The sequence below is a fragment of the Passer domesticus genome, chromosome 28 (assembly GCF_036417665.1).
Source record: "Passer domesticus isolate bPasDom1 chromosome 28, bPasDom1.hap1, whole genome shotgun sequence".
Classification (NCBI taxonomy): Eukaryota; Metazoa; Chordata; class Aves; order Passeriformes; family Passeridae; genus Passer; species Passer domesticus.
The window spans coordinates 2,698,254-2,710,898 of NC_087501.1; the positions used below are offsets into that span (position 1 = coordinate 2,698,254).

Consider the following 12,645-nt stretch of genomic DNA (forward strand, 5'->3'; position numbering starts at 1 on the left):
CCGCAGCTCGTCCCCTCGCTCGTCTTTCCTGCTCTTTCAGGCGGTGGGCCCTGCGTGCCAAATGGGATGCTGGGGAAGGCGCTGCTGCCTGGATGGGCTCCAGATGCAACGCAGCTAATCCATTTTTATAGCTGGGAGCAGGTGTCTCGTGCGTGGGGAGCAGCTCTTCTGAAAACCACTCTTTTTATTTGGCCACGAGCACTGGAGGGGTCCAAAGGCATCGGGCACCACTCGGTGCCCTCCAGCTCCAGAAATGCCCTGTGGTGCCACAGTTCTGGGTCACTCCTGGCATCCTGGCTAGGGTCACAGGACCTGCACCTCACTCCTGTCCTTCAGAACCACAGCGAGCAGTGGCTCCCCCAGGCTCCATGGACTGAGCTGTGTGTGCATGAAATGAAGAGCAGAGCCTTGGGGACATGGAGAAATTCCTTTCTGCTTGTGCTTTCCCTCAGTTCCTGTGCCTGGGAAGACACAGTACCTGTGGGGAGGGAAAGAAAAGAATCTACTGTTGGAGCCGGAGATAGGAAAGGCCAAAGGGTTTGTTTTCCATCCTCAGAGCTCAGCAATGCAGCAAGTGGAGCTCAGTCAGGAAACCCCATCCAAACCCACAGCTCTTGAAGCTGCTCTGGGCAAACAAAACCTCAAAGGGCCCTCTGTCCTTGCCCGTCCCATTCCTGCTCTGGAAGGAGAAGTGACCCAGGACCCTCAGCAGGACTGAGGCACAGCCCCAAAGCAGCCAGGAGCCCCTGCAGGAGCTGCAGCCACAGGTCCTGCAGCTTTGCTGAAGGGAGCAGGTCCTGGAGGGCTCGGAGAGCCCAGGAAAGAGCCGGGGCCCCAGCCAAGGAGCTTCACCACAGCAGCTACCGCCACGCCTGGACTCGCTGGCCCTGCTGAGACAAAGAGCCATTGCTGAATTCAGCTGCCCTGGGTATTTTTTTCCCTCTTCGATGAATCACCTGCTAAAAATATTATAAATTGAGTCGCTGGCCAGACCTTTCACTTCTCTGGAAGCAAAAATATTTATTTTACTCAGGCCGTGCCTGTGTTTTAGCAGAACTTTATGATCAATTTTGGAGGAATGTGCCATGCTGTATATTCAAATTACAACTTTTTTTGGCTCGCAGCGTAAGTTTAAAATGTCTTGTTTAAGACACAACTGTCAAGCTGCCAGAAAAATGCGTTTTCAGCTGTTTTGCTCCCAAAAGCAGCAGGTTTGCCCCGTTGATGGTTATTGTCAACCCAGGTGTGTGTCTGTTCCAGGCTTGGTGATCGAGGGGTGCAGGCTGGACTGGCTGAGACTGGGAGCTTCCACTTCCACGGAAAAAGCAGCACTTGGTTCCCACAAAGCTGGGTCCCAGGGAGCTCTGGAGCTGCCTGGCTGGTGGGGACAGACCCATTCCCATTGAACAAGGCTGCAGTTTTGGGAACTGCAGCGGGATCTCCTCCTGCCCAGGCTCCAGGCTGGTGCAAACCTGATGCAGATCATCAGACAGGCGCCAGCACAATGAGATCCTTGAGGAGAAAATCATCACAGAACCCTCAGCAGCCAAAGGAGCTTTGTCCTGGGAGCACCTTCCTCCTCCTGGGGTGTGCAGGTGAGTGGCATTGTGCTGGCAGGACACTGGAGCCAGGCTCTGTGCCCCTGGCCACCGGGACCCCGCCCCACCAGCTCCTGTTGCTCTTGCTCCCGTGCCAGGCACACCTTCCCCATAAACCCCCATTTGAATTTAGGAAGGAAATGAGGGAAATTTCTTTTTCTTGCTTCAGGGCAGAGAGAATAATGGGATCTTTATTCCCCAGTAATGAAGTTGGGTTTTTTTGTGGGTTTAATTTGCACTCCCTTCCAGCCTCCCCTGCAAAGTGGGAATGTGGCTGTGGGTGGGCAGGGCAGCAGGACCAGGTGTGTGTCAGGACATCCCTGAGTGCAGGGGCTGGGGGCCCAGAACCAGCCCTTGGGATCCTCTTCATGCCAGTTCCCCAGTGCCACGGGTGGGAGCTCTGCCCACCACGGGTGGGAGCTCTGCCAGCCCCCAGCTCCTGCTCTGTGCCACTGCTGCTGCTTCCCTGGACAAAGGCATGCAGAGCCCTGGGGATGAGCTGGATCCCGTCCCTTCAGCCCCAGATGAGGAGCAGCTCCCCCGGGAGCAGGGCAGGGAGGGAAGCAGAGCCCCAGGAGCAGCATCTGCTCCCGCAGCGGTTTCCCTGTGCCGGATGTGGCAGCCACAGCACATGTGGGATTTGTGTGTGCTCAGCCCACCTGGCACAGCCCCCAGGAGCTGGGCTGGCCTCGTGAGGCACCACGGGGCTCCTGCCTCCCAGGCAAGGTGGGGATCAGGCACAGGAGCATCCTCATCCTCAGCAGAGCCAGGGCACTGCCAGACTGCAAGAACAGCACGCGGAGATGTTCACAGCCACATGGAACTCCCAGCAGGCAGAGAACAGTGTCTTCGTCACAGATTTCAAAAATACCTGAAGGCAAAAGCTGCTGCTGCTGCAGGGGAAGGCCCTGAGCAGATGTGGGAGAACACGAGGGGTGCCCTGGGTGCCACGGACCCTCCTGGCCCTCCCTCCCTGCCTGCAGGGCACATGGCACAGGAGAGGAAAGCCCAGCCCAAACGAGAACCTGCTGGGTCTGCTCTGTGCTCGTGGGCTGCAGAGGGGGAGCAGCACCCCCTGCCCCAAAGCCAGCCCCACCACAGGGGCTGCAAAACCCACAGCAACACCTGCTGACCCCTTTCTTCCCCTTGTCCTGTGCAAGGGGATGATAAGGATTCAGACACCTTAAAATCCACCATCTTCTTATACAAGTCACAATATTAAATCTAGTTTCAATATCAGCAGTGAGTTTCCTTGGAAATGGTGAAGAAAACAGCAGCATTAATTAAAGGCACAGCCTTTTGTGTTCATTCCTCTCTAGCTGTCTTTTTTCCACTCTTGTATATTTGGTCTGTTCAAAGCTGAGGAAATGTCACCCACAGCTTTACAATAGCAACCAATTTACAGTGCCTGCTTAGTCACTGGGGAATTTCTTGGATTTTATGTTTTCTGAAAAAACAGAACCACCACTGCCTTGGTCAGTGCAGGGCTGACAAATTCAGCCTAAGGCTCACCAATATTTTATACTTGTGGTTGGAGGTGAAATTCCACTCATAACTTTTTGACAATGCTGTGGCATTTTGTACATACACAAGGCTCTGGAGGTGAAGATGTCCCTGCCCACAGCAGGGGCTTGGACTAAATGGACTTTAAAGGTAATTTCCAGCCCCAAACACCCTGTGATTCTGTGAATTCTCATTCAGGGCTGCCCCACATCCCCACACAAGTGTCGGTCAGATGCAGATGAAGAGCCCATCCTGCAGAACAGGCTCAGGAAGTTTCTGTCCTCGGCTGAAACCCCTTTGGTGTGGAAGAGCCTGGAACTTATTACAAATCGCTTAAGTAACTTTGGCTCACTCATGCTGATTAAATTGCTTCCCTGACTATTCCAGAGGCTCAAAACCACCAGCAGCTCCCAGGCTCACTGTGCAAAATTAATTAAAGCAGACGATAACTTGGCAAGGACAAGAAAAGAAAGTCTCATAGTAAGGAACAAGCGCAGTGTGGGGGTGTTTGCTGGAGCACGTGCCTGTGGGTGCTGGTAGGTGTTTCAGACAGAGCAGGGAGAGACCTCAGCTCACACGCAGCACCACCCTCAGCCCTCAGTGCTTTGCCAAATCTGGGCATAAAAATAAACTTGGAAGTTCAGCGCAGAATCAGAGCACAAAGGCAGGGACCCCTCGCTTTCCATAGGAAGCAGAATTAATAGCTTGGCAGGAGGGGTGCGTTTCCATTTCTGTACAAGAATTTCCTCCGCCTCCTGCAGAAAAAAAAAAAAAAAAAGTTGTGTAAGAAACACGGATTCAGAGAGTTCTCCAGAACCTGGCAGCGGCTCCGAGGCATCCCGGGAGCTGCCTGCAGGACTTCCAGGTTTCCAACAAAAACCAAGTGGACCATCACTCCTCTCTGTTCCTTGAAAGCACCAGCGAGGCAAGCACCAGGAGAGGACCTGGCACCTTCCTCCTGGACCATGGGCTGCAGAAGGGGAAATGGGCTCCAGGGTGTTTTGCCATGCTCAGCTCTTCCTCTGGAGGTCCCTTTTAGCCCCCTGTGAGGAGGGGAGGGGGCTCCATGCTGCTTGTGCCGTGCATTTAGCAGAGCCCTGGCAGCAGGACAGAACCGAGCCTGAGCCCCACCTTCCCCCCCTCCCCTTCCCAGCGTTATCTGAAACCACAGCCTGGACTGGCTGCAGTTCTCATCCATCTGCAAAAGCACATTAAGGAGGGAGAGAAAGGTTGGCAGCTGACCACGGACCAAATCCCCAGAGAGGGCCTTACCTGACTCCAACCAGATGCTGTTTATCAGCCCGAGCATTCGCTACATGCCCGATGTGACGGAGACAGGAGAAACACAAGAAATGCTTGTTATGCTCAGGCCTTGGGGGGGTTTTCATCCTCAGGCCGGATATACAAGTTCCAGGAGAGGAATATGCATCCCTAGAGTCCTGGGCTGAATCTGGAATTCATATACTCTGTAAATGTACTTTATTTAGTGCAGGAATCAAGAGGGGGTTTGGAATTGTTGCGCTGGAGCGTTTGATTGCGTAGCTGCAGCTCGGGATTCAGGGGTAGCTGCAGGTCTGTAGGGCAGTGACCAGCCCCGTGGTGTGCTCTGGCTGCACTGTTCTGCCCCTGCTCTCCACCCCCTGCCCCACACGTGCTGAAGCCTGAGAGAAGGTTCCAGTGGGGTCTGCCCTAGCCCTGCATGTTTCCCATCCCAATCTCCCTTTGGACCAAGCCAGCAAAGCCCATCAGAGCAGGAAGAGGCACCACAGTGACAGTGCAGGCTCCCAGAGCCCAGGGAGGCCTCTCAGAGCAGCACAAGAGCCAGGGCCAGGCTGGGAGGTGGGAAGGATGTGCTGCCAAAAGCAGGGCAGCAGTAACGTGGAACAGCAATCCAGCCCAAGCAAAGGGAGATGTGTCTGCTGGGAAAACGAGGACAGGACTCTCTGAGACATGGCTGTGACCTTGTGCAAGCACAGCCCTGTGTGTTTCTATAGATGTACGTGTGCTTTTTATGTGTTCCAGCCTGGCTTTAAGGATCTGACATGTTTTTGCTGCACCACCGTGCTTTATCTGACACCTGCAAGGTGCCTCTGTCCCTGGCAGTGCCTCATCCTCACCTGGATCATCCTCATCCCACTCATCCTCAGTGGGCCCTGTGTCCCACTGTGAGCTCCACAGGGCTCTGAGCACCGTGCAAGGCTCTGCCTCTGGAAGTAAATGCCCAAAGCCCCAGCCCAGCTCTCAGAGCCTTGGGCTGGGCTGCTACACAAAGAGCTTTTATAGCCTGGAGGGACCTGATTGCTAATTAACAGCTAATTAATGTCAGATTGACATCTGGAGCACCCCTGGAGGAGCCAGGGTGCACCCTGGGGGGCTTTTGTCCCCACCCCAGGCTGGCTGTTAGGCTCTGCCAGGTGTTCTGCAGGCACTGAGCAGAGGGAGGCACCCTGGCTGCTCCCTCCTTTGCTGCCCCAAGCAGATCTGCAGGGAAGAACCATCCCCACCCACAGCCCCGGGCCCTGCTTTGGCACCCTTGGGCATTACCAGCATTTTTTTGGAAAGGCTGTGCGATGAAATTTGGTGTCACATGCCAGGAGATGCCCTGGCCAGCTGATGCCAGCTGACAGGCAGGGCCAGCCCATCAGGAAGGTGCTGAGGGAGCGGGTGAAGAACACTTTGCTGCATCAGTGTCTCCCTCTCCGCCAGCTGCTGCGTAAATCACGTTGGCTTCAGAACCTGCTGGCAAAACATGAAGCAGTCTCCGTGCTCCAGCCACCACAAGGGTATTAATCAGGCTAAAAATACAAAAACAACATGAAAAACACCATCTAGGGGGTGTGCGGCATCAGAGGCGCGCTCCGGGAGCTCGGCCAAGTGCTCATATCTCCACTCTCATAAATACACCGCCAGGAAAATGCATTATCTCTGCAGTGCTCTGGAGCTGGGAGGGCTCCGAGCAAAGCAGGCCGTGGCACCTGCTGCATTGTAATGATGCCTCGTCGTCACCTGTAGGGAAATTGAGATTTTTGAAGGACTGCCCTGCAGCGCCCTGACCTTCCCAGCTCTGGCAGAGTTGGCATTGGCAGCGTGAGGGATCAGCGGTGCCAGCCAGGGCATTCACACAAATCCTCCCCTTCTGGAGTGCCAGGACATGACCACACATCCATGTCCTAGGCCAGCAGCGCTGCCAGGGGAGCAGCAGGCCCTGGGATGTGGGAGGGAGGCCTGCCTGGGGTGACAGATGCACCCTGGTAAAAAACACAAAGAAAGGCTTTATCATGTTCAGGGAGCCCAAAGAACAGAGCTGATGTAGAAAACACGCCCTCTGCATTGCTCTCCAGTGCCCATAAAGCCATAAACCCCTTTCAAATGCTCCATCCCCCTAACTTTTGGATGTCATTAAACGCTTTATTAATTTACTCCAAATGTCTTCGCTCATATTCCAGCACGGCTAACCCCATCAAAAGGAGACAGCACAGTGCTTAGGCAGCACTTCTGCTCTTCAAAGCCTGTTACTGAGATTAATTGCTTCTCCCAAGCCCTCTGTGAAGGGGGAACATGAGGATAGTTGTTATGAGTGCTGGGTGTGAGGGGGGAAGCGAGATCCAAGGTAAAAGCAGAGTTCCAAGGCGTCCCAGACTGGCCGTGCAGGCTGCAGGGGAGGCCCCAGGACTGCTGCTGGATGCTCCTGCAGCTCCTGGGGGGAAGGCAAAGCCCAGGTGGGCACTGTGGTGCCACTGCAGAGCTGAGGCCCGAGGTCCTGGCATCTCCCAGCTCCAAAAATCCTCCCTTGGGCGAGAGCTGAGCGTGTCCTCAGGCTTCCCACTGCTCTTCCCTCACCTCTGCTGCCTGCCAAGAGCCTCTGCAGGCACAGCTCCCTCCTCCCTCCCAATTTATCCTGTGATGTCACCAATCCCTGTCCATCCTGGCATCACCAGTGCCATCCTCAGTCCTTCCCCACATGCCCGGGGTGGCAGGGAGGACCCTGGGCAGCACCAGCCGTGCCCTGCCCCACAGCACAGCTCAAGGTTATTGTGAACCAACGGTGACCCCGACGTTGCTGAGGGAGAGAGAATGATGCATCTGACTCCATCTTATCAGAAAGCTAATTAATTAATTTATTATACTATATACTGGATCTGCCTTGCACTCACTCTGCTCACAACTGCACAGAGCTGCACTCATCTCTTTATTCTCGTGACAGTCACACACACACACACACACTCACACACACACACACACACACACACACACACACACTCTCCTGGCCCTAACAGGCCCAGAAAACAAAACATCCTCACCCTGGATAAACAATCTCCATGTTGCATTCTCCTTTGGCACACACAGGTACAGTGAGTGATCAGAACTGTGCTTTCCCTTCCTCTGATCTTCAGAGAATGCGAAACCCAGAAATATTCCCGGGAAGAGCTGTGCCTTGCTTTTCCCTGTGAAGAGAATGTGGCACCACAAGGTCCCAGCCCCAGGGGCGCTGAGGAGGGGCTGGCAGAGTGGTGGGCACTGCACAGCCTCCCAAAACGCTGCTGGCAGCCCCCAGGCTGGCTCTGCTGGCTCCTGTTGATGCACGGGCGACTCAGATGTTTGTGAGGGAGAGAAAACGAAACACGTGATTCCATCAGCAGAAGGCTCAAGAATTACTTTATTATTCTATATTCTATTCTACTATACACATTGCATCTAAAGTGAATCTGCCTTGCACTCATCCTTGCTCAGAACTGCACGCATCTCTGATTCTCTTGTGACTGTACCATGACAGTCCCACACACAACTCTTGGTCCCGACAGGCCAAAGGAACAAAACATCCTCACTTGAGGGAAAAAAATCTCTATATTGCATTCCCTTCAGCACAGCAAGAGAGGCAAGAATGATGTTTTTCCTCCTTCTCTGCTTGTCTCGGAGCTTCTCTGTGTCGGAGGGTGTGTGAACACCGCGGGTACCTGCGGAGGAGGGCGCGGGCACTGCCCCCAGCCCGGCTCAGCCGCGGGACATCTGCTCCGCGTTTGGGTTTCCGAGCTCACCACATCCCCCCCGGCCGGCTGCAGGGGAGCGGGCGAACATCTGGAAGCAATCGCGGCTGTCACGCTTCAAGGAGACGCTGCACCGCAGAGAGGGGAGAACCCGATCCGTGCCCCGGCAGATGAGCAGAGGAGCAGCATCCTGCCCCGGGCTGGTCCTGCCCGGCCCCCAGCCCCTCCCAGGAAGGGTGACACCCGGTACCAGCGTGTCACCGGGCACGGGGACACGGCTGCCAGCCCTCGCTGACACCCCAGCTCCGTGGAAGATCCCGAGGGGCTTGGCTCTGTTCTGGACACTGAGAGCTGGGGTTTTCAGCCTGGAGAAGAGAAGGTTGCAGGGAGATCTTCGAGCTCGTTTCAGCAGCACAGATGTCCAGAGGAGCTGTGGCTGCCCCATCCCTGGAAGTGTTCAAGGCCAGCTTGGGCAAGGCTTGGAAAACCTGGGGCAGTGGGAGGTGTCCCTGCCCATGGCAGGGATGGAGGGCACTGGGTGGGCTTTAAGGTCCATCCCAAAGCATTTCAGGATTCTGTGATCTCCCTGCTGTGGCCAGGCATCTCCACGAGCCCAGGCATCTCCTGTCACCCCAGCAAACCCTGCACCACTCTGGTTTCCTCTGTGCCAACCCCTGGTGCCTTTCTGTTTAATTAATTTAATTTAATTAAAACCCCTGTGTTTTCTGTAGCTCACCAGAGCTCGGGAGCACCACCACTGCAGAGTTTCTGGCAGGCAAGGAGCCCTTGTTCCTTTCTGATATGGAATAGTTTCAGCATTAGTTATTCCAAAATCATTCTGGTTTATGAGCAACCTGACAATTGGGCAGAGGCAGGAGGCCTGGGTCTGTACCAGGCACTAATAAAACCTTGAGAGGGGCTGTAAAACCCTGCTGGCAGCTGCTGGGGAGGAGGGGGATTACTCAGGGCACCTCAGCTCCTGCCTCCTCCCAGTGCAGGCAGCAGCAGCTCTGTTTTCCTCTGCAGAAGGGGATAACCATTGCAGGCCACAATCCTGGCAGCAGCGAGCTCCATTCTCACCTCGTCCAATTCCCAAAGCATCTCTGGGTACCATCCTGCAACTGCAGAAGGAAAAAGAGGCTGGAGCCTCCTCAAAATTCCCAGCATGGGCACAGAAGCATCTAAACAGCTTCCAGTGCTGTTTAGATGGCTCTGGAGCAGCTGCCCAGCTCCTGAGAGCCCCCAGCACTGCCTGGATGGAGCATCCAGCTGCTGGGGGTGCTGGTCTGGGGCAGGAGGGTGTGGGAGGAGAAGATAAATTGACATGGCACGCAGGAGCAACAAGGGCTTGGTGAAAGCCGTGAGGAAATAATGAATGGATGAAAATAGAGGGTGTGTTTTTGGAAGGCCTGGCACAAGGGCTGACCCAGAAAGCCACCTGCAAACCTGGCCAGCACCACTTGTTTGGCTTAGACCTGGAGCTCTGCATCCCTGACCCACTGGATGGGCTGGGAGGCACCACCCAGAGCTGCCCCAGCACCCAGGGGTGGGCTCCTGGCTGCAGGAGCCCAAGGGACCCCCAGGAGGAGCAAGGGCAGCTCAGAAATGCTCGAGGAAAACGAGGTCTGTGGAAACAGGCCCTGTACTCTTTGTGTGCTGGATCCATTGCAGGCCAGGTCAATAAAGGAACTGAATTTCGATTTTATGGCCAAGGAGTCTTTGGCAGGGCAGCAGGCGAGGCTGTGGCTGGGGTCTGCAGCCCCCCAGGCTGGCCAACACTGCTGCTCTTTCATTCCCTCCCTTCTGAGGGGGAAGCTGCAGTCAGTGGCACAAGGGTGGGTGACCCAGGCAAGCCACGGCCCCCAGTGCCTTCCTCTCACACTCCTCCTCCTCGCTTTTCCCCTGAAAACACTCTTTGCTGTGGAAAACTCCACAGCCAGCAGGTGTGGGGCAGCAGGGTCCCCGTGGCACCCTGATCCTTTGTCCCCCAGGGTGTGCCCAGCGTGTTCCCCTGCCCTCACTGTGCCCACAGGACAGGCAGGGCTCTGCTGCAGGCAGCCTGTCCTCCCCGCAGACACAGGGAGATGATTAATTAGAGTGAGAGGCTGCTGCCAGCAGAGGGAACGGGGCTCAGGTGGTTAATTGAACTGAGGCTGCAATCCCAGCCAGGGAGTTCCTGCCCGTGGCCATGCACGCAGCATCTGCTCTGCTCGGATTCCAGAGAGGCATGAGAGGATGCAGGAATTCCACGGGAGTCCCCATGGCAGCCCTGCTTTGGCCTGGCACCAGGGACACAAAAAGCCAAGCCAGAACTCCACAGGGACGTGGACATCCCTGGAAATTCCTCCTCCCCTGTGGAAACCTCTGATAACCATCACCTCTCTCAGCAGAGCTGCAGCGCTGCTGAGGGGGGCTCCTCTCCCACCCCTCCATCAACACAATTCGAGTGCTGGGCAGAGCAGCTCAACCCAAAATCTGATGGGAGGGAGTGTGAGACACCCTGTGCCTGCCCCCGGGGGCTCAGAGGAGTGGCTGGATCCCTCCTCTCCCTCCCCAAACATCTGTGCAGATGTTAACAGGCGTGCCACGGCTCGGCTTTCCCTATGAAAGGCAAAGGGTTAGGGTTGAGCTCTTGGGTAAGCGACACCGAGAAAGTCAAAGTTTAATTGGCATTCCTGCCCGGGATGAAAGCCCCGGGCTGCCGGTGCTGCACGGGCTGAGCAGGGCCATTTTCACGGCTGTAAAGGCCACACACAGGCAGCACTGGGGCAGGACTCCCCTGCCCAGGGGAGCCACGGCTCTGTCGCCTTGGCCTCTCCATCCTCATGTCCCCCATGAAGGGGCAGCAGAGCTGGGGAACATCCCTGCCGTGCCTGGTCCCCCTCGGGGTCACATCAGAGCTGTCCCATGGGGCTGGAGCCCTGCTAGGCAGGGTGCCACCCTCTGCTGAGCACCCTGTGCCCCTTTTGCAGTTTGCACGGAGCCCAGGGTGCCCAGGCATCACCCTCAAACGCCTGTGAGCACCTGAAGTCACCTCACCTGTGCTGCCAACGGGCCCCGGGTGGGGAGGAGGTCACACAGCAAGGGCGCCTCTGCCAGACTTCCCAAACTGCCTGGAAAGGGCTGTCCCACTGAACTGAAGGTCTAGCAGATGCAAGGCAGTAATTTCACTTCTGCTGTGAGTTGTTTGCAGGGCTGATGGTTCCCAAAGCGTGGCAGCCCCTGCCTTGCTCCAAGCCCTCCCCACTCTAAAAGCCTCCCTGGAAAATGGAGCCACTACCCTGGGCTGTGGCCTCAATCCCTTCCAGCTGCTCACAGGGGAGCTCCAGGCCCCAAAAGAGCTGCTCCAGCTTCTTCTGGGCTTCTCAGAAAAACCAAAGCAAGTGAATAAACATGTTTCTTCTCAAATGGATAGGGACACACAGGGATAGAGCACTGGGATCAGACTGGGGCAGCTTTTCCTTGTCCCACTGATCCAACATTGCTGCTGGATGGGGCTGGGATGCCTTTGCCTCTCTGGGGGATCAGCAGTGAAGGGGAAGGTGGTTGCTATTATCAGTAGTTTTCGCTGTAATTCGGAGCAGCTGCCCTGTGCCAAGCTCCTTCTGCAGCCTGTTCCCAACAGCACGTTGGACACAGCTGAGCACAGCCCCTGCCAGGAAAGTCCTTCTGCTTCAGCTGCTCCTCTCAGCCTGGCAAAGCTTTGGGTGTCTCCTGTACAGGGCCAGCGCCGTGTGGGCACACACAGAGCAGCTGCCAGTGGGATTCCCATTCCCATTCCCGTTCCCACCCTGCTGCAATGGCTGCAAGGAGCAGGAGCAGCCTCACCAATACCTCACCATGGCCAAGGGGTCTTGGAACTGCAGAAAATCTGCCTTAAAAATCCACCCAGAAGCTGTGCCCACTGTGCAGCAGGACGTGCCTCCAGAGTTATTGTTCCACAGCTCCTTGAGAATCCTCTGAGGAAGGGGACTCTGGGCAGGGAAGGATGGGTGGTGATGGGGACTGGTGCAGCCCAGAGTGCCCCGAGAGGAGGAGGTGCTGTGCTCTGTGCCAGTGGACAGGGAACACTGGTTTATCTCTGACACTGCTGTGTAAGGATCATTAAAAACTCCTACGAAATACAAGATTTTTGTGTAAATACAGTGAATCCCCCTGTGCATTCCCCTCCAGTCACCACAATTTCCACTGCAGTCAGTGCCCCACTGCTGGCTCTGCTGGGACACAGCTCCTGCCCGTGCTTGCTGTCCCCTCTGCTCCTCTCCAGCCTCCACCCTGCCCAGGACCATGGCAACGGCCGTGACGTCTCCTCACCTCGAGGGTGATTTGATTACAGGGCTGAGAACGTCCCTGTTGGAGCAGAAATGGATCTAATTATCGACGCTGAGGCGGCGCGGGCTCGAGGTGCAGGGTGTGCTCAGCTGTGTCACCAGCACCACTCCGAGCACAAGCTCAAGGGCAGGAAAATTCAGAATTCCAGGCTCTGGGCTGCTTCTTGTTCATTCCCATGCTCCATTGTGGCATTCACATCCTCTGGAAAAAATCCCTTCGCCCAGGGT

The 12,645-nt window shown here is 55.8% G+C and overlaps 1 long non-coding RNA gene across 1 annotated transcript; it reads right to left on the minus strand.

The window, feature by feature from the left end:
- Nucleotides 1-2,586: 2,586 nt before the first annotated feature.
- On the minus strand, nucleotides 2,587-5,342 carry LOC135287214 (uncharacterized). The gene is made up of 3 exons (XR_010351036.1): nucleotides 5,219-5,342; nucleotides 4,374-4,551; nucleotides 2,587-3,856 (listed from the first exon to the last, which is right to left on the minus strand). It is a non-coding gene; the product is annotated as an uncharacterized LOC135287214 (long non-coding RNA).
- Between the last annotated feature and the right edge of the window lie 7,303 nt (nucleotides 5,343-12,645).